Genomic DNA, 18,149 nt, shown 5'->3' with positions numbered 1-18,149 from the left:
GCAGGGACTCCTCCTCTGACCACAGTTCTAAAAGGGTCAGGACCTCAGGCCCTGACCAGACTAGAGCTTGTCTCTCTGTGCGGCTGGATGGGTCTTGGGATGGCACCTTGGGAGCCTCCGGGGTCTTGTGCTTGTGCCACGCTTCCTTGGCAGAAATGCAGGGAAAGCTGTGTGGTCAGTGGCTTGCTCTGGCTGGCTTCCTGCCACAATGGCTGCCCAGGGTGCCTGTGCCTTTAAGATAGGGCTAGAGACAGGAACAATAGAGGGTTTTTTTGTGCAGATGTAGTGTCCTCCACGGCTTTTTCCTGGAGGCCTCGTTTTTCAAAAAAACAAAAAAAGCCCCTCCCCCCGCGTCCACACACGTCTTTTTTTGAAAGATTTCTTTCCAAAAAGGTGTTCTTCCTTGTAAAATGAGGTTTATCTCCTGTGAAATCCACTTTACCTTTATAAAGAAAAGACCAGGAAATTAATTCTAAGAGCTACAACTACAAAAATAAATATTGATAATTAGCATGACCATAAACTTAATCAGAAGTTCCCTGAAAGATTTAAATGATGACAGATTGAATCATTCTGACTAGCCACACTCCAAAAATCACAAACTCTTCAGCATCTATCCTGATGTAGGAAGCCAAAGTCCTGCTTTGGCTACATGACTGCAATAGTAGCAGCAGGAAGAATGTAGAACTACGTTTCCTGTGTATTCTCTGTTCTGTTTAGCTACAAGGGAAGCACTCACTGTTCCTTAAATTAATACAAATTCAGGGAAAACTTGGGTCATGTTCAGTAATGACCTCCATGCTTAGGGTGCTTGCAAGAAACCTCTTTATTCTTGGACAAATATAGCAGACAGCGATTATTTGGCAAGTACAGACAGACCTGAAAGATTAATTGTCCTGTGATCCATTCTCCTAGGCCCTCCCACTAAGACGGGCTGGACAGGATCATTGTTCTGTGAATCATAAAGTGACAGTGTTTGTTTAAGATACAAGCTAACTAAGCTACAGCTTAGGTCAGGGGTTGGCAATGTATAGCACGCTTTCCATAAGTGGCACACAAGTTGATTTTGAGTGGCATGTGCAATGAAAGCTAGGGAGTGAGTTAATAATCTCCCTCCCTCCTCCCGAAGGGTATGTCTACACTACCCCGCTAGTTCGAACTAGCGGGGTAATGTATGCATACCGCACTTGCTAATGAAGCCCGGGATTTGAATTTCCCGGGCTTCATTAGCATAAGCGGGGAGCCGCCATTTTTAAATCCCCGCTGCTTCGAACCCCGTGTAGCGCGGCTACACGGGGCTCGAACTAGGTAGTTCGGACTAGGGTCCTATTCCGAACTACCGTTACTCCTCGTGAAACGAGGTGTACCTGTAGTTCGGAATAGGCACCCTAGTCCAAACTACCTAGTTCGAGCCCCGTGTAGCCGCGCTACACGGGGTTCGAAGCAGCGGGGATTTAAAAATGGCGGCTCCCCGCTTATGCTAATGAAGCCCGGGAAATTCAAATCCCGGGCTTCATTAGCAAGTGCGGTATGCATACATTACCCTCCTAGTTCGAACTAGGAGGGTAGTGTAGACATACCCGAAGAGCTGCATCTTGATTTATTTATTAATGAAACTGCTAAAATGTAAGTAGGGCTATTATTGACTTTAAAAAGTATCAATGGCAAGCAGATCTGTAAATAGAAGTGAATAAGTTAAACCCTGGCATGCCACTTCAGAAAGGTTGCCAACCCCTGCCTTAGATCTTAGCAATATGAGGGGTATCTAAACTAGCCAGAAGCGTCACGAGCAAAACCCCTCATCCCAGGAGGCATACCTGGGTTGTCGACAACTCCCTTTGATGTCGGCAGGGGAGCGTCCAGACTATCGCGCTGAGCCGACAAACAGCTGATCAGCTGTTTGTCGGCTCAACGCGGCAGCCATGTAAATTTCATAGAATCATAGAATCATAGAATAATAGGACTGGAAGGGACCTCAAGAGGTCATCGAGTCCAGCCCCCCGCCCTCAAGGCAGGACCAAGCTCCGTCTACACCATCCCTGACAGATGTCTATCTAACCTGTTCTTAAATATCTCCAGAGAGGGAGATTCCACCACCTCCCTTGGCAATTTATTCCAATATTTGACCACCCTGACAGTTAGGAATTTTTTCCTAATGTCCAATCTAAACCTCCCCTGCTGCACTTTAAGCCCATTACTCCTTGTCATGTCCTCAGAAACCAAGAGGAACAAATTTTCTCCTTCCTCCTTGTGACACCCTTTTAGATATTTGAAAACCGCTATCATGTCCCCCCTTATTATTTAAATCGCCGCTTCATTTTACTCTGTCGGGTAGCCTAATCTACATGCCTCTGTCGCCAGAGGCATGTAGTCTAGACGTACCCTTAGAGATCTACTGTCCATGGAGCATCACTAATTAGCATAAACATTGAATGAACATTCCTGGCACATTGCTCTGCCTCAGACAGAGAATTTTCCACCATCAACCCAGAGTACATATTTATAACTCCACATACAGATATTATACAAGTACATGAATAGCATCTACAGAATCAGTAGAACACAAGCTTTCATGTGACACCTCACATGGCCCCCTTTATACTGACTTTTGGGACAAACGCCCCCCCCCCCATGGGTCCTACAGTGATCTTTAGAATCCACTAACATGACATTGCACAACAAATAAAATAATCTTACATCTCCCCTACTCAGATTTTATACCAATGAGAATAGGATAGCCCTTTCTGGTAGGGATGGGGAACCTAGAAAAACACAAAACTTTACATGTCAATTTAAAACTGGGTGTCAGAATGGCTGTCAGAGCTTTCTTGCACAAGAGCATGCATGCGGTGTGGACCCTCTCTTGCGCAAAAGCACATGGCTTTTGTGATGTGCTTTGAGGTGTGGACATGCTCTTGCACAAGAAGTTTTTATGCAAAAACTCTTGTGCAAAAGGCTTCTTGCACAAGAAGCATGTAGTTTAGACGTGGCCACAATGTGCTAACATGACAACAATAATATTCATATACCTAAAACACTTCACTGCTACTCACTACCCTGCCTCTGCACTGATGTATATTTTCTACTGCATCTGGTTGGATCTCCTGACACTGACCTTGTTCAACATTTTCTTCATTTATCCTTGCAGCATTTGACGCATTTGCTATGTATCATAGGCCATCAAATTGAGAGAGGGTTAAAATGAAATCTAACTCTCTGCCTACTGTACTTTAAGCAAAAAGTAAATAGATACCATTAATGGAACTGAATTCTGAGAAGAACCCACTACAGTATATTAGTATCTTTGCTATTCGCCTGTGTGCGTACACTAGCTTTGTTTTCAAAGTCACTATGACATTTTTACAGCTGTCAGTCAATGAAATAAGTTTTAAATTAAATTAAATTGAGGTTATAACAGCTTAGAAATTTCACTTGTTTAAAAATAAAAAAATTAGAAAATGCCATTTGTGAGCAATCTGTGTATCTTGTCATTCATATGGTATTCAAAGATAACATTTCCTGGAATTGATGCATATGTACACATGCTGAATTTCAGCGCTTGTGCTCTGTTCATACAAGGCCAAAACAATTAGGCATTTTGCTTTTTGCATTAGCTTCATTATAATCTTAGTCACTAAAATATAGATCACAGAGCTTACCTTACACACATTTTAATGACTTTGATTGTAAAATACAAGGTTTCCAGAATTTAAAAAAACAAACCAAGCCTATTTTTGTACCTCTTGACTTTCTTGAATGTTATCAATACCAGCACATAGGAAACTTTTTAAATTCTATTTTTATGGTATTATTTTTCCAATCAGCCATTATCTTATCTGATACAAAAACCTAATGAACTATAAATGATAACAACATCATGATTTGCAATACTTCCTGACTACGATAAGAAGTTCTTATTATGGTGGGACACTACTTTCATTTGTTCCATGGGTTGAAGTTCTTATGATAGTAGTGGAAGTCTCATGGACAGAAAGAGGGCAGGGCATGCAGCAGAGATCTATAATATGGTTAAGTGATTTGGAGCATGGTTCCCAAATGAGAGAACTGTAATTTTAGATTTTTTTTTTATACAAAATCATCATTCAGAAACCTACTGAGAGCAGATTTGTTGCATGACAAAGAATAGATTAGTGTCTGTGGGTGAAATCTCCCATCAACTTCAGTGGGACAGTTTCACCTTCTGTGTTTTTTTTTGTTTATTTATTTTTTTACTTCAAGATGGGGTTAACCATGGATCTTGATGATTTACTGCATTATTTTAAAAAATATTTATTATTTCAAAGTCCATGGTTCTCACTCACCATTGCATGGAATTTTGTATGGTGATTTACCTCAGAGCACTGCCATATCAGGCTGGTACAATTTTATAGCCACTTTGCACTCATAGAAATGATTACTCAAGCTGCAAGCCCATCGGGAATCAGGCCCAATACCAATAAGGAAAAAGAAAGTAATTTTTAGATAGGTCAAAGTGTGGTAACTTATGGTATCAGGGTGGCCATACATCCCATTTTGGCCAGGAAAGTCCTGCTTTTAAACTTTCCTGGATATCCCAATGTTTCTTGAAAAATTGGGCATTTTGTCACATTAGCTTTTCCCAACTGATGAACTAGCAAGAGAAAAACAAACAAATGCCCAGTTTGCCAAAAGCTGGGGGAGCAGGGCTATTCCTAGGCATACGTGAAATAGGTGGATACATAAGGCACTTGAAAATTTTGGGCACCAATATTTTGGATGTCTCTACATAGCCACATGCTGTATGTACTGGGGCAGCTTTCAGCTGGCAGCAGGGCAGAGCAGGGCTGCCCTCCCTCCTGCTTCCATCCCCCCTCCCTCAGCCAGGCCGTCATCCAGCCGTGGAGAGGATTCCTGCTCAGCCTCTGTGGCTCTGCTCTGGCTCCAACCACTTGATGGCGTGATGACTTGGCGGAAAGCCTTGGGGTTTCTGGCTGCCCCACACCATGGATAGCTGTGCTCCCATCTCCTCCCTGTGCTCTTGGGACTCTGCCAGGCCTGGCGCAGTGCTGTTGGGAAGGTGCTGTGCATGCAGCTCCCCTACCCTGTGGGCCTTCCCTAGCCTTGCCAGTGTTTAAATATAGAGGCTGGGAAGGGAGGCACCCCAAACTATGTGAGGCAGGGGGAGGCACAGACACCCCCAACACATGGGTTCTTTCTGCTCCAGTTAAGACCCGTTGGCCTGGGCTTCAGCCCTAGAGGAAGTTCCCCAGTCCATCCCCCCTCACCAGCACACCTTTGAGACTCAGTACTTCTCCATTCCCGCCTTCCAGTGCTCTTGATCTAGGGAGGGAAATGGGTCGAGTCCAGTTCATTCTGGGGAGGGTTGTGGATCAGGTGCAGTTTAGAGGGTTGGCCTGCTCTTTTAAGAGCACAGTTTGTTTTGATGCTAGTCTCTGTGCCTCTCTGCCTAGGGGAAGGGGGTAGGACTAGCAAGACTAGTATGAATGAAGAGACTGAAATACAGTTGTTTCATATTTTTTATTTGCTTAGAATGTTTTAAACAGGTTTCCAGTTCTCCCTAATTAAATAGAAATATTTAATTCCAAGCCCTGGTAGTTTATACGGGAAATGTGAAAAGTGAAATACATGATGGTTCCATTTTATGAGGATAGCACAAGGCCAGTATTTGACCAGCTTTAGATTTTGTTTTGTCACCCCCCTCCACTCCCCTCTCTCTCACACTCACACTCACACTCACACTCACACTCACACAGTCTCCCTCATGAAATTCCCCTACCCCACAAACACACCCATGAGAACTCTCAGCATCCATGTCACTTTCCCCACTTAGTTGTGAGGCATCCAGAGTCACTGCTCTCATGCCCGCTCCTGACACAGCCCAGGCAAAGAAAATGATCTGGATATAGGGATCCCTGATTCTGCCCCTCACTGTCTCCCTCACAGCACCCCAGTTGTGTGCATGGCAAAGGAGCAGCAGTCCCAGGCACAGTGAGCAGCAATGCCAGCTGTTTTGTGCATCCACGTCAGTTTCCCCAGGTTGCTGCAGGAGGAAGTTGCAGGGGTTAGCAGTACAAGGGTGCAGGGATTAAGGGTGCAGGAGGAGGAGCAGGCCTATGTGTGCTGTCAGCTGCCTATGTCCTCCCTGCATCCTTTCCCTCCTGGCCTGAGCCATGTTTCAGTAGCATGGGCCCTGCTAGCAGCAGCTAGGGGCAGTGGGTAGAGGAACTGATCTGGACCAGGAGGGAGGGGACCATGGCCATGAGTAATGATGGGTTCGCTCCACTCAGCTGGCTGTGGAGAGTGGCTCCGTCCCTGTGAGGTGGGCAAGTGAGTGAGTTGGCATGGAGTAACCCAGCTCCTGAGCAGGTTTTGTCCAGTGTCTGTGCCCCCTTAACACAATGGGCTCAGGGGAGCACCATTTTATAACCCTGCATAGGGTCCCATAAATCCTAAGGATGGCCCTGCTGGGACAAAGGTGTGAAGGAGCATTGGGAGGGAGCAGTGACATGAGGTGCTTGGCAGCAGGACTTAGGGACAACCCCAAGTGGCATGGATCTCTGAGGAGTCAGATCTCTCCTTGGGCAGTATGAAGGTTGGGAGGGAAGGGTCAGCCTCTGCCGCGGGCAGTAGGGTCAGGTGCTCAGCCCTAGCCATGGACATGGAGCCAGATGACAGGGAGACAAGTGGGCATCTGCTCCAAGGCCCAGTGGTTTATTAAGGCCTGAGCTCCTGGCCATTGCCACCACTGCAGCAGCGGTGGATGGAGTGCTGAACCCTTTAAATCACTGCTGGAGCCCTGGGCAGCATGCTCTGGGTGGTGCTGATGGGCCGGTTGGGGGAGGCTAGTCTCCAGTCCCATGTCTTCCACCTGAGGCCTTGCCCCTACCAGGAGCATGGAGCCTTCTCATCTTGCTCAAGGGCCTGGAAATTCTGTCAGCCTCCCTGGCCATGTGGGCTGAGGGGTGGGGGTGGAAAGGTTGGTATGGCAGTTCGTGCTTAGGTGAGTTCCAGCTATCCCACTTAAACTTTAGGAAATAGTGTTAGCCTTTACCGTATCCACTTAAAGAGATACCCAGATGTGAGGAATCAGCAATACACCCAGCAAGTCTTAGGGCTCATCTAACCCCACAGTTTCAGAACAGATCTAAATAAATTGGTTGAGAAACTGATTCAATTAAATCCCTCTAGTCTGGAAATAGTGTACTTTTAATCTGAAGAAGCCTTCTGATTTTTCTTAAAATGGTATTTTACTAGCTAAACCAAAATTGCCCTAGAAATTGTTGATGAGGGGGGAATTCTATCATCTGTCTTATGCAAGAGGTCAGACATAATCACAGTGATCCTTTCTGGTATGGGAAATTCTGAATCCCTGAAATATGGCTCTCTTAGTATGAAGAAAGAGTGTCCGTGACATGGGGTTTCACAGGTGTAATTACATTGGTTTCTCAACTTATTTAAATTGGTGCTCAAACTGTAGACAAGGCCTTAGAGGTCTAGTCTCTAGAGTTCATCAGATCTGTAATTACTCCTAATGGGAGCTATGTATTCACAGAGGATAATAAGGATTTTATCCAGACTATATAGTCTAATCAATCCTTCCTATAGATCAGCTGTTGATTGAGCTGCTAGAATAGGAAGGAAAGGGAAGGTTCATCATTTTAAAAAAATAGGTGCGTGTAGGGATAATCATATCATACCTGCAAGTCTGTACAACATGAAACTCCAGAGTTATTTAGACATGAGTCTGAGCAAAGCCATAATTAAACCCAGCTGAATTTTTTTTTTATTTGTGAAAGATTTGTAGAGTGTATACATTACAGAAAATAATTATAATTAGGCAGCCATTAAGTTAGTGAAGTTTGGGTTTTTTTAATGGAAACTCTTCTTACAAGTTGACATTTTCTTTACAGTATACATCAAAACTTAATTTCCTTACAATGGTACATTTGTAGAGGTAATAAGAAAATCAGTATAATATAGCTTTATTGTCCTAATGACACAGAGATGTGCTGTTTTTAAACATGTCATGACAGTATAAATCATGTAATCAAGAATGTATGTTAACTGAAGGGCTGTAAAACAACTAAAATATTGCATTATTTCTCAGTGGCTTAACTCTTGCATGTGAATTCTAGTAAATGTATTCATGTCTCCTTGTTCTTTTGGTATTAAGTACTGTAAGCTTAAAAAAGGGGAGGAATATGAGCATTAATGAACATTAATTTTGCCTAAATACAATTTTCTTGGAGATGGTGCATTTCAAAGTTGAGCCCTTAAGATGAGTATTCTCAACTTCCACTGACTTCAACTTGAGTCAAAGGATATCATAAGATAATACCTTCAACTGACATTGTTTTTGAAGTATTGTTGTCTTGTCCAAACTTCCATGGTGCAGAAATGATGCCCTTTATTTTTAAAGTCACCCACAGGAGCCCTTTGAGACTAGAATAAAAAAGATATTTCACTCACTGGATCATGCCAGAACAATTCTCTAGAGTCAACAGAGCAAAAAAACTTCAGCTCCCGATATTAAATATGGAGCCTTCCAAGTCCTGCCAGACCCTGAAGTCATGGATTCAGGCTTTGTAACCACTCATCAGGCTGGTATTGGAAGGAACTATGAAAAAAAAAAAGTAACCCAGGGCACATGAGTGACAGGGGAGACACTCCTCCTCTACTCAGGATTTTCAGCCACAAAGCCATTTCTTTGAGTTAGGTGCTTAAACCAGGTTAGCCCTTTCTTGTGACACTCCTTCCCACACCCCCTGTGATAGTCTAATGGTGAGGGCCTTTAGCTGGTATGTAAGAGACTCATGTTCAAATTTCTGGATTAAAGAAGGGATCCAAAGCCAGTTCTCTTAAATCCCAGCTGAGTTCCCAACTATGAGGTCATAGGATATTCTGGGGTGGGCTTCGTGACAGATGTGTTTCTTAAGAGCATGTTACACAAACACTGTCAGGAATAGACTAGGTGGTAATGCTTAGTCCTGCCATGAGGGCAGGGGACTGGAGTAGATGACCTCTTGAGGTCCCTTTCAGTTCTATGATTCTATGGTGAATGCAAGTGTATCTTAAAAAAAAAATTGAAGTGGACCAGACAGATGAGTTTGCAGAATATTCATCCCCCTTTGTATTGGTAGAGGTTGTGTTGGTATGTTCCTAGGAGTGATTAATGTAAACATCCCAAGGCTAAGTAGATATCCAGCCTTAGAAGCTTGACCTCCAAGTGAATGGGGGAAGAGAGTAATTTGATCCGTTTTGGCCTGTTGGCAACTAAGCAAATCGTTACATATATGAGGCTAAGTTTAGACTCTCTCTCAACCTCTCTGATCCAATCCTTTGATTCTAGGGGGGCCTCAATCCTTGCTGAAAGTTGGAAAGACTTTGGCTTTGGAGCGCTCCATAGGACTGAAGAGCAATTGCTTTTCTATTCAGTAAGCATCTGAGACCTTTTATTGTTTTTAATTTATTTTCTCTATGGTCTTTTCCCCTTGTTGTCTGCTGCAAAAGAGCTGCATGGTAACTTGGAACTGCTGGCATGGTCATAGGCCCTGAAGAGAGGAACAGCAAAGGCACTAGCTTTAAAGCAGATTTCCTTGCTTGGAATATCACAGTGTATGGCAGGAGACTGTGCAGCATTAAAACCTCTAGTCAGAAGAGTCAGGTGATGGCTGGAGGCTTGAGACTTGATTGGTTACTCTTGGAATGCACCACGAAGTGAGGAATACAGAGGCAGTGACCCAGAAACTGAGACAAGTGTGACAGCTCTTTTCTTTGAATTTTTCTGCTTTGTATAAACAATTAAACATTCACAGAGCTAGAGTAAGTTGGAGGTTAGGGCACTCACCTGGAATGTAGTTGAATCCATTTCAGTTTGCACCAATCAATGTTCCTACAGCTCCAACAAGAGAAACTGAGGGAGTCTTCATTCAAACATAACCAGTAGCCTGGTGGTTAGTACACTCTCACCTTAGAGGTCAGAGACCCGTGTTCAAGTTCCTGTCCAATGAAGGTAAATATAAACAGGGTCTGAATCAATGCTTCCATTACAGCCAGCTGGAATGGGAAAGGAATGCTGTGGTTATGTGGTCATGTTCACTCAGTTGGCTTAGACCTGCTAGATATTCAACAGTTATGTAAATACAGTTCAAACTGGAATGGGAAAGGAATTCTGGGTGAGGTTACACAAATACACTTCACTCAGGTTGTTTAGGCCTGCTAGATATTCAATTGTTAGAATGGTTACAATAGGCAAAACACCAATTTGGCTATTGTGGGGTAACAAACTGGGTTAACCCTAAATGCAGGAGTGGTCAGATATGACCGCCAATGCTTGCAGTTATTGGGAAAGCAGAAAAGTCAGGCTCTGTTTTAATTCAGTTCAAAGGAGAGAAACTGTCAGTGTATACTGAACCCAAACCTTCTGGTGGCTGACTGCTACCGGAAGAAGGGTTACATAAGTGAGGAATCAACCCAAGACTTCCCATTTCTTAGGCAAATGCCTTAGCTACTGGGCTGTTGGATGTTCTGAGATGCACAGCTATTTGCCTGAAAACCCCCAGATCTCTCTGATGCAGAATCCAATCCAGGAATCCTGCTCAGAGCACACGTACTGTATTGAGCATCCAAGGGCATTGACACCTGTTATGTGCGTGTGGGGGGTGGTGCTACACATTCCTGGAAGGGACGGGGCCTGAGGCAGAAGGGGCAGAGTTGGGGCAGCCAGCTCTCCATGCAGCCCAGAGCAACACTCCAGCCCTCAGAGCCACCTGGAGTATACCATGCTGCCCCCTCAATCCTTAAAGCTGCCTGGAGCACACAGCAAGGCACACTGGCAGTGATTTAAAGATCCTGGGACTCTGGATGCTGCTGCCACTGCAGTAGCCCTGTGTCCTTTTGAGTTGCCAGGCCCTGGAGCCATTGGCTCCATTGTCTCTCCCCACCTGGCATCAGGCCTGCAAGCACCTCAGGCAAGGTATATGGAAGAACACCTAGTTTGAGAAGCTTGCTGAGGTTTTGATTTGCAGTAGGGCTCTAAAATTTTTGTGTGAGATGGCATCCACATTTAGGCATCTCTGCTCATGCATACTGACATAAACATAGGGGACTTTATGTGCCTGCAGGATTAGGCAGCAGCTGAGTGGCAATTCTGTGCGAGAATGTTGGTGGTGTCGACATGTTGGCTATAGCCACTTACGTACCTTTGTCAATCAAGCCCCAACTCCTAACACTTGTTTTTCAAAAACACTAACACTTGTTTTTCAAAAGTTAGAGATTAACACTGTGCTATCAAGTGTATTTGCTGTAGGGCACCAGCCATTTTCATATTTAGGTGTATTGTAGACAATTAACTAATGTAGATGTATGAATACAAAAAACATGTTAGAGCAAAAAAGTAGAATACACCTTAAAAAATCTTCCAGAACCATTGCTTCTGATAAAGAGTCATTCCCTCAGGCACATTTAGTCCCTTGGAAAACGGAAGATCTTTTAAAAAGTAAACCCCAACAGTTTTCAGGAGCTTTAAGCAAACTTACCAGTTCCTAATCTTGCCTCCCTGGACTGTAGCTTTCGCCACCACCAACATGCTCCTAGATGAGCCTCTAGAGAAGGCACCTAGGAAACCATTCTGTGGGACGGACAAACCTCCTTTTTAAAGGGGAATTTTATAACTAACAGCATAGTTCAGCTAACCCACAAGTGGACCAAAGTAACTTGTTGCCCCACTTCAGTCAGGATGAGCAGAATTAATTATACTATGCAACCAACAGCTGGTCTTTTTGGTATTTTATTTCTGATTCCTTAGGTCAGAGCATGGATTTTACATTAAAATGTTCTGATTATTAAGAGAACAATTAATGATTCATTTCAAGCTAAAGAACACTTGAGTGCGAAGTGGGAGGAGGGAGTCAAAAACTGCTAAAGATCTGAGTCTTTCAGAAGTACAGATCTGACAATATAAATGGTGAATCATATCTTCAAGTACACTCTAGGTACCACAAGTGCAATAAAGTAGATCCTATCTTCCTTATTACTCATATATTTTGTACAATATTTAAACAGAAGTGTGATACAATAGTATTCTGAAGAATATGGTAGGGCAATACTGAAAAAAAATGACATATTCTAGAAAAAAGATTATAAAAACCAAAATACAAATAAGCATTCCAATCCCTCACTACACCTGTGGCTGGAATTCTTTTGTAGATGATGGGTGTCTCTTCCTGGTTTATTCAATGTTCAGTAAGAACTGAAGTATTGACTTATGCTATTTTACAACATGGTAGAGCGTTCAGTATATATAATAGCTATACTAAAAATTTGATCCTATATTTATTAATTATTTTGTGCCTTAAAAAACATTGTCAACTATTTTTAACAAATTTACACATTAGACTCTACTCACCCAACACAGAAACTGAGAATGTTAAACATACGATTTAAGAATTACAAGGGCACTTGGAAATGCTCTTTTTTTTTAATCCATATTTGGCATGTGATTTACAATAATTCAATGATGAAGTGCATTTTGGAATTACTGAAGGCTTTACTGGGCAATGAGAGAGATTAAAGCAAAAATGAAACATCTCCAAGTCTAGACACTTTCCTGATGTTTTAATTATAATATGGATCCCCATTTAAATTGTATTTTTGAATTTTTTTGCCATATGTTAATTCACCTCCCAGTAATTTGTGTAATTATTTTCAGGCTTTGTAGCTAAATGTTGTCATAGTAACAGTGTAAAGTGATATATTTCTGGAAAAAAATGATTAGGCTTAGCAATAATTCTAGGCATGTGCTAAGTAAGTTCCCTCTACCCACTAGTCACTTTAATCATGGGGGGAAAACCTCTTCTTACAAATTACTCTTGCACAAGTCATCTTGTGGCATAAACTACTCAGTTCATCATCTTCAAAGACCAATGCATAAGTAAAATTTCCAAAATTCTGTGGAAATAATGGAGTCTCTGTTGTGGATAGGCATTCTGATTGCTTGCTTAACAGATGCTAAACATTGCAGCTTATACGATAATGCTCTTTCACATCATGAGCTTGTTTGAGGAGAACCAAAGGCTCATTATATAAAAAGTAGTTACCATCATGTGTGTATAGAATTGAGCAGAAGCACTGGTATTAATGCTTATGACAGACATGAAGAACATTGAAAACTTTGAGATGTGATGCTGCCAAAGATTTTTACGTCTCCTGGATAAAGAGGAAGATGAATGCTTATGTTAAAAATGCATAGGAGAGAAGTAAACCCTGCTATTAGATATCAACAATGCAAACTTGCATACTTTAGTCACATCAGGTGTAGAGATGAAAATAACCTCAAGAACATTGTAATGGAAGAAATGATAGTGGAAGGGAATTCATAGTAGGAAACAACAAGTGAGGAGATTGGTACATGGTGTGAGTCTTATGAGGTCCTGTACTAAGTGTTCAAAGCCAGTGATGGACTGAAAAGACTTCAGAAAATTGTGCTATGATGGCACAGACATTATTTTAGATATATATACATTTCATTTACTTTTTTGTGTTAAAAATTGCAGATAAAGTGTGTGAAATAATATATTTTATTGTACCAATTTCTGCTGGTGAAAGAAACAAGCTTTCAAGCAACATAGAGGTCGTCTTCTGTTCAAAAGCTTACATCTCTCGCCAACAGAAGGTGACCCACCAAAAAGGTACTATCTCATTCACCTTGGGCTCGTCTACACTGGCCCCTTTTCCGGAAGGGGCATGTTAATTTCACCTATCGTAGTAGGGAAATCCGCGGGGGATTTAAATATCCCCCGCGGCATTTAAATAAAAATGTCCGCTGCTTTTTTCCGGCTTTTAAAAAAGCCGGAAAAGAGCGTCTACACTGGCCCCTACTTTGAAGTAGGAATAAGAGCCTCCGGAAAAGGGTGCTTTTTCCGGAGGATCGGGGCCAGTGTAGACGCTCTTTTCCGGCTTTTTTAAAAGCCGGAAAAAAGCGGCGGACATTTTTATTTAAATGCCGCGGGGGATATTTAAATCCCCCGCGCATTTCCCTACTACGATAGGTGAAATTAACATGCCCCTTCCGGAAAAGGGGCCAGTGTAGACGTAGCCCCTGTGTCTCTCATATGCTGGGACCAAACAACTGCAAACAAAAATCAGAATATAATTCTGTGCTGGGATTTTCAGAAGAACCTAAAGGAAGTATTTATTTCTCAATGAAAATCAATGGGAGACGGGTTTCTTATGGTTTTGGATACTTAAGCCATATTCAGGCAGTTAAAGGAACAAAGTGACTAAGATAACAACTGGTAGTACAGACAGGAGGTAAGGTGGGACATAATTACTGTACATAAAAAGGAAAAAATATGGTACATGGATACTAGGATAATAGCACAACAATATGGGTGCCAAATTGTTCTAAGGCATGTTAATTATAGTCCACCTAGAACGGAATGAAAGCCTGGTCTGATAAGGTCTCCGAAACAATTCATCACCCCAACAGAAACTTTCAGATGACAGCAATGTAACTGATTTTATCAGAAATCCTTCCAGTGTCATGTGCAAATGAAGAAAAATGAGTGCTCCTGGAGAAAATAGGGGCATTGGTAGAGGAGGAGGGGATGAATTCTTCTGTGATCTTTTAGATTAAGTAGCTTCCACTTAAACAGAGACTATCCTCAGAGCGCCAGCATGAGGTGTGTGCAGTTGGTTCCCCCACACAAGCCCCATGCTTTATTACTTGAGATTTAGACAATTAATTTTATTACATATTAAAACAATAACGATTAAATGTTCAAATTATATTAAAAATACCTATATACATACATTTGTTTTGTAGAAGTAAAATGTTCCTCATGACATATACAAATAAGGTCAAAATACGTATGCCCATTTAAAACAAAGTATCATAACAAAGTCTGTAATGTGCGCGCTTGTGACAGAGGGTATGTCTACACTACCCCGCTAGTTCGAACTAATGTATGCATACCGAACTTGCTAATGAAGCCCGGGATTTGAATTTCCCGGGCTTCATTAGCATAAAGCCGGCTCCGCCATTTTTAAAAGCCGGCTAGTACAAACCCCGTGCTGCGCGGCTACACGCGGCACGGGCTAGATAGTTCGAACTACGTAGTTATTCCGAACTATCTGTACGCCTCATGGATAGTTCGAACTAGCGGGGTAGTGTAGACATACCCAGAGTGTACATATCTTGCACTTGGCCAGGAGGGCTTAATGTGCTGAGGAGGGAGGAAAATGCTGTCTCCCGACCACACTGGGCATGCTTCAAGTAGTAGAACAGTATAAAAGGGAGCAGCTCAGCTCAGTCTGGGCTGGATGTGAGAGAAGGATCTGCTGCAAGAGCTCCAGAGGTACCCCAGCCAGAGACCTGAATGACAGGAGCCAGAGACCTGGGAGACTGCATTGAGCCAAAGGAGCCTCAGGGAGAGGCTGGTGCTGGAGAACCAGGGGACCTGGAGATTATGTGGAGCACCCCAACACCAGATCTGGTAGGAAGTGACCCAGGGAGGGTGTGCTCCTGGTATCTCTCACCTGAGCGAACTCAGCGTGTTGCACTAGGATTCCCCGTTGAGTGAGTGGCAGATTACTCTGCTACTAATAAGGCCATAGGTCGGGGCCCAGTGAAGTAGGGTGGGTCCAGGCCTGACTCCACCCTCCACTGGAGCTACTGCCCCAAATTCCTGTGTTGCCAACTTTAGCCATTAGGTTGTGCTGCCTCGGGATGGGGCATACATACAACATGGCAGTGCTGAAGTTTAAAATACAGTAAAACATGTGTTATCTGGCACGCCTGGGGATTAGGGCATTACGGTTATCTAAAAATTCCGGTTATCTGGGGGCCCCATCAACTGAGGAAAAACCAATAGACAATAATAGTAAAACTCAAGTTTTTAATATTGGTAGTTTTGTAGTGTGAGGCAGTTGGTCTCACATTTCTATTTTGAGTTAAAGATGATTAGTACTTCTTAAATAAAAAATTGTTAAGCCAATCGTGGTAAACCAAGCCAGGCATGTGCGCCTGAAGATGTGACAGTATTGTGGCTGGGGGCAATCCTGGTTAACAAAGTTTTCTGGTTAACAAGAGTGCCGGATAACAAAGGTTCAAAGGTTTCACTGTATAGAGATTCACAGTGGGCTAATGGACATTTTGACAATTCTGAGTGTGTTAATGTGGTGGTGGAACATAGTCTAGTTAATGTTTTATAGTGAATTTGAATTTGTTTTGTTTTCTTATTCATAAAGGCATACCTATATAAACTGTGAGGAATAAAAATTGATATTTAAAAATAATTTAAAACAATAAAAAATAAAAAAATTCTAGTAAAGTTAATGTAAATAAATTGTTTAATAATTTTTTTTTACCATTATTTTTAAAAGGTCACTTTTTGTGCCACCCAGTGTGTGTGTGTGTGTGTGTGTAACCGTGCACACACGCATAAATAGGCCCTTACTCCTGCACTCGCTCCATATATTCGAACTCAGCCCTGCAAATGATCATGCCAGTACTACCTCTAAATTCAGTGGGACTTCGATTTGGCCCTACTGCAGTCACTGCTAATGAAATAGACTAAAGGCGTGTGTTTATTTTATTTAAAATATTTAATTTCAACTTCCTGCTGTGAGGATTCTGATGTTCAATTTAGGCAAGAGCTAGTTCAATCCTTTTGAAAATCAGCAGCCTCGCTACAGGATCCCTGCAGATGAATATCTCAAGAGGGATGATTAAAAGCTTCAATAATGTTCCATTAAATGTTCCTGCTTTTAAAATAAATGGAAACTTCATGGACATAAGAGATTTTACCTGTAGCCATTCATTTGGCACCTCATATATTTTTAAATTACATAGACCCCATTTTGTTGTTGAACCTTAAGGTATAAGACAAGAAAAAGGATTAAAGGGAAATACATATAATGACCAGTAAGATCAGTGATGGTAAGTTGTAAGATTCCAGTTCAAATTTTAATATCATTGGATTCTTGACTAGACTTCAAAGTGGTTTTGCTGTTGCATATTCAAATGATTAGTTGTCAAGAAACTGAAAACATTCTAAGTTTGTAAGAGATAATCTGATTTCAGTGTGTGGGGTTTTTAACAGTACAAATGGATTTTTTTTTAAGAACATTTAAAATAGAACTGTACTAAGTATTTGTAATGGAAACCCACAGCCACAAACTTCCTTGCTTATGTATTTAAAAACAAAATTCAGTATATGGTTTAAGATTCACATATGGTTTAAGATTCACATATCTTTTGAACTAACCCAGGTCTTACACAGAATGGATCAGGGCTGATTCATAGTTTTGTTATGCTGTTTCCTGTAAATGTTGATTTAATTTATTATTTGCGTTGTGATTGCACTGGCAGACCTCTATCACCCATAGCTCAGAATAAGCTACGCAATTTGAGCTATGCAAATTGCATAGCTTATTTTGATGCTATTTCTAAATAGCTTATTTTGAAATTTGGCACTGTCTGCACAGCACTTATTTTGAAATAAATTGCTATTGAGAAATGTCCCTTACTCTTTGTGGAATGAGGTTTATAGGGACATTGGAATAGTGAGAGAGTTATATTTCAAAATAATGGGTGCACTCAAAAGACATAGAATAGCTATTTTGGGTTACCAGAGGTATCTCGGGTACCTCTGGTATCCTGAAATTGATCTGCAGTGTAGATGTAGCCTCAGTGCCCTAATGTGCTAGATACTGTATGCACTCATAGCAAAAAGATGGTCCCTGCCCACACTTATTCTGTTATTTTTTGGGGGAACTTACCATGGATTTCAGTATGGAAATCAAATAAAACACTGCAATTCCTTTTCAATTTTGTTCTGAGTCTTTTGGCTTCATTGGATCTGAAATTCACAGGAATGGAGAGAACAAATCTGAATGAAATGAATGGAATCTAAATAAAATAAAAGTGTTCATATGAATCAATGTGAAATCACAATCACTGACTTCTTTTAAAGAATTTCTTTGCTCTAAAAGACCATGGTTATGTTATCTCATCCAGTTCCCTAGGTCACAAAGGCCATAGCCTGATAGAGTAAGTGAAATTTTCTAAACAGATAGAGATGGAAAGAACATTCTTTTGGCAATGGCTGTTTGGGTATACTGGAGTCTTAAGGAGTTGAAAGTACTCC

At 41.8% G+C, this 18,149-nt stretch overlaps 1 long non-coding RNA gene across 2 annotated transcripts; it reads right to left on the bottom strand.

Moving 5' to 3' along the window:
* Positions 1-7,869: 7,869 nt before the first annotated feature.
* Positions 7,870-17,865, bottom strand: LOC102451075 (uncharacterized). Of its 2 annotated transcripts, none has more exons than XR_012903902.1 (3): positions 17,782-17,865; positions 9,848-9,999; positions 7,870-8,442 (listed from the first exon to the last, which is right to left on the bottom strand). It is a non-coding gene; the product is annotated as an uncharacterized LOC102451075 (long non-coding RNA). The 2 variants fall into 2 exon arrangements; XR_332955.4 differs by having other exon boundaries at positions 9,848-10,056; positions 17,782-17,864.
* Positions 17,866-18,149: the final 284 nt, after the last annotated feature.

The sequence above is a fragment of the Pelodiscus sinensis genome, chromosome 5, assembly GCF_049634645.1.
Source record: "Pelodiscus sinensis isolate JC-2024 chromosome 5, ASM4963464v1, whole genome shotgun sequence".
Lineage (NCBI taxonomy): Eukaryota > Metazoa > Chordata > Testudines > Trionychidae > Pelodiscus > Pelodiscus sinensis.
The sequence above is the reverse complement of the archived record's forward strand: the minus strand, read 5'-3'. Positions and strand labels throughout refer to the sequence as shown.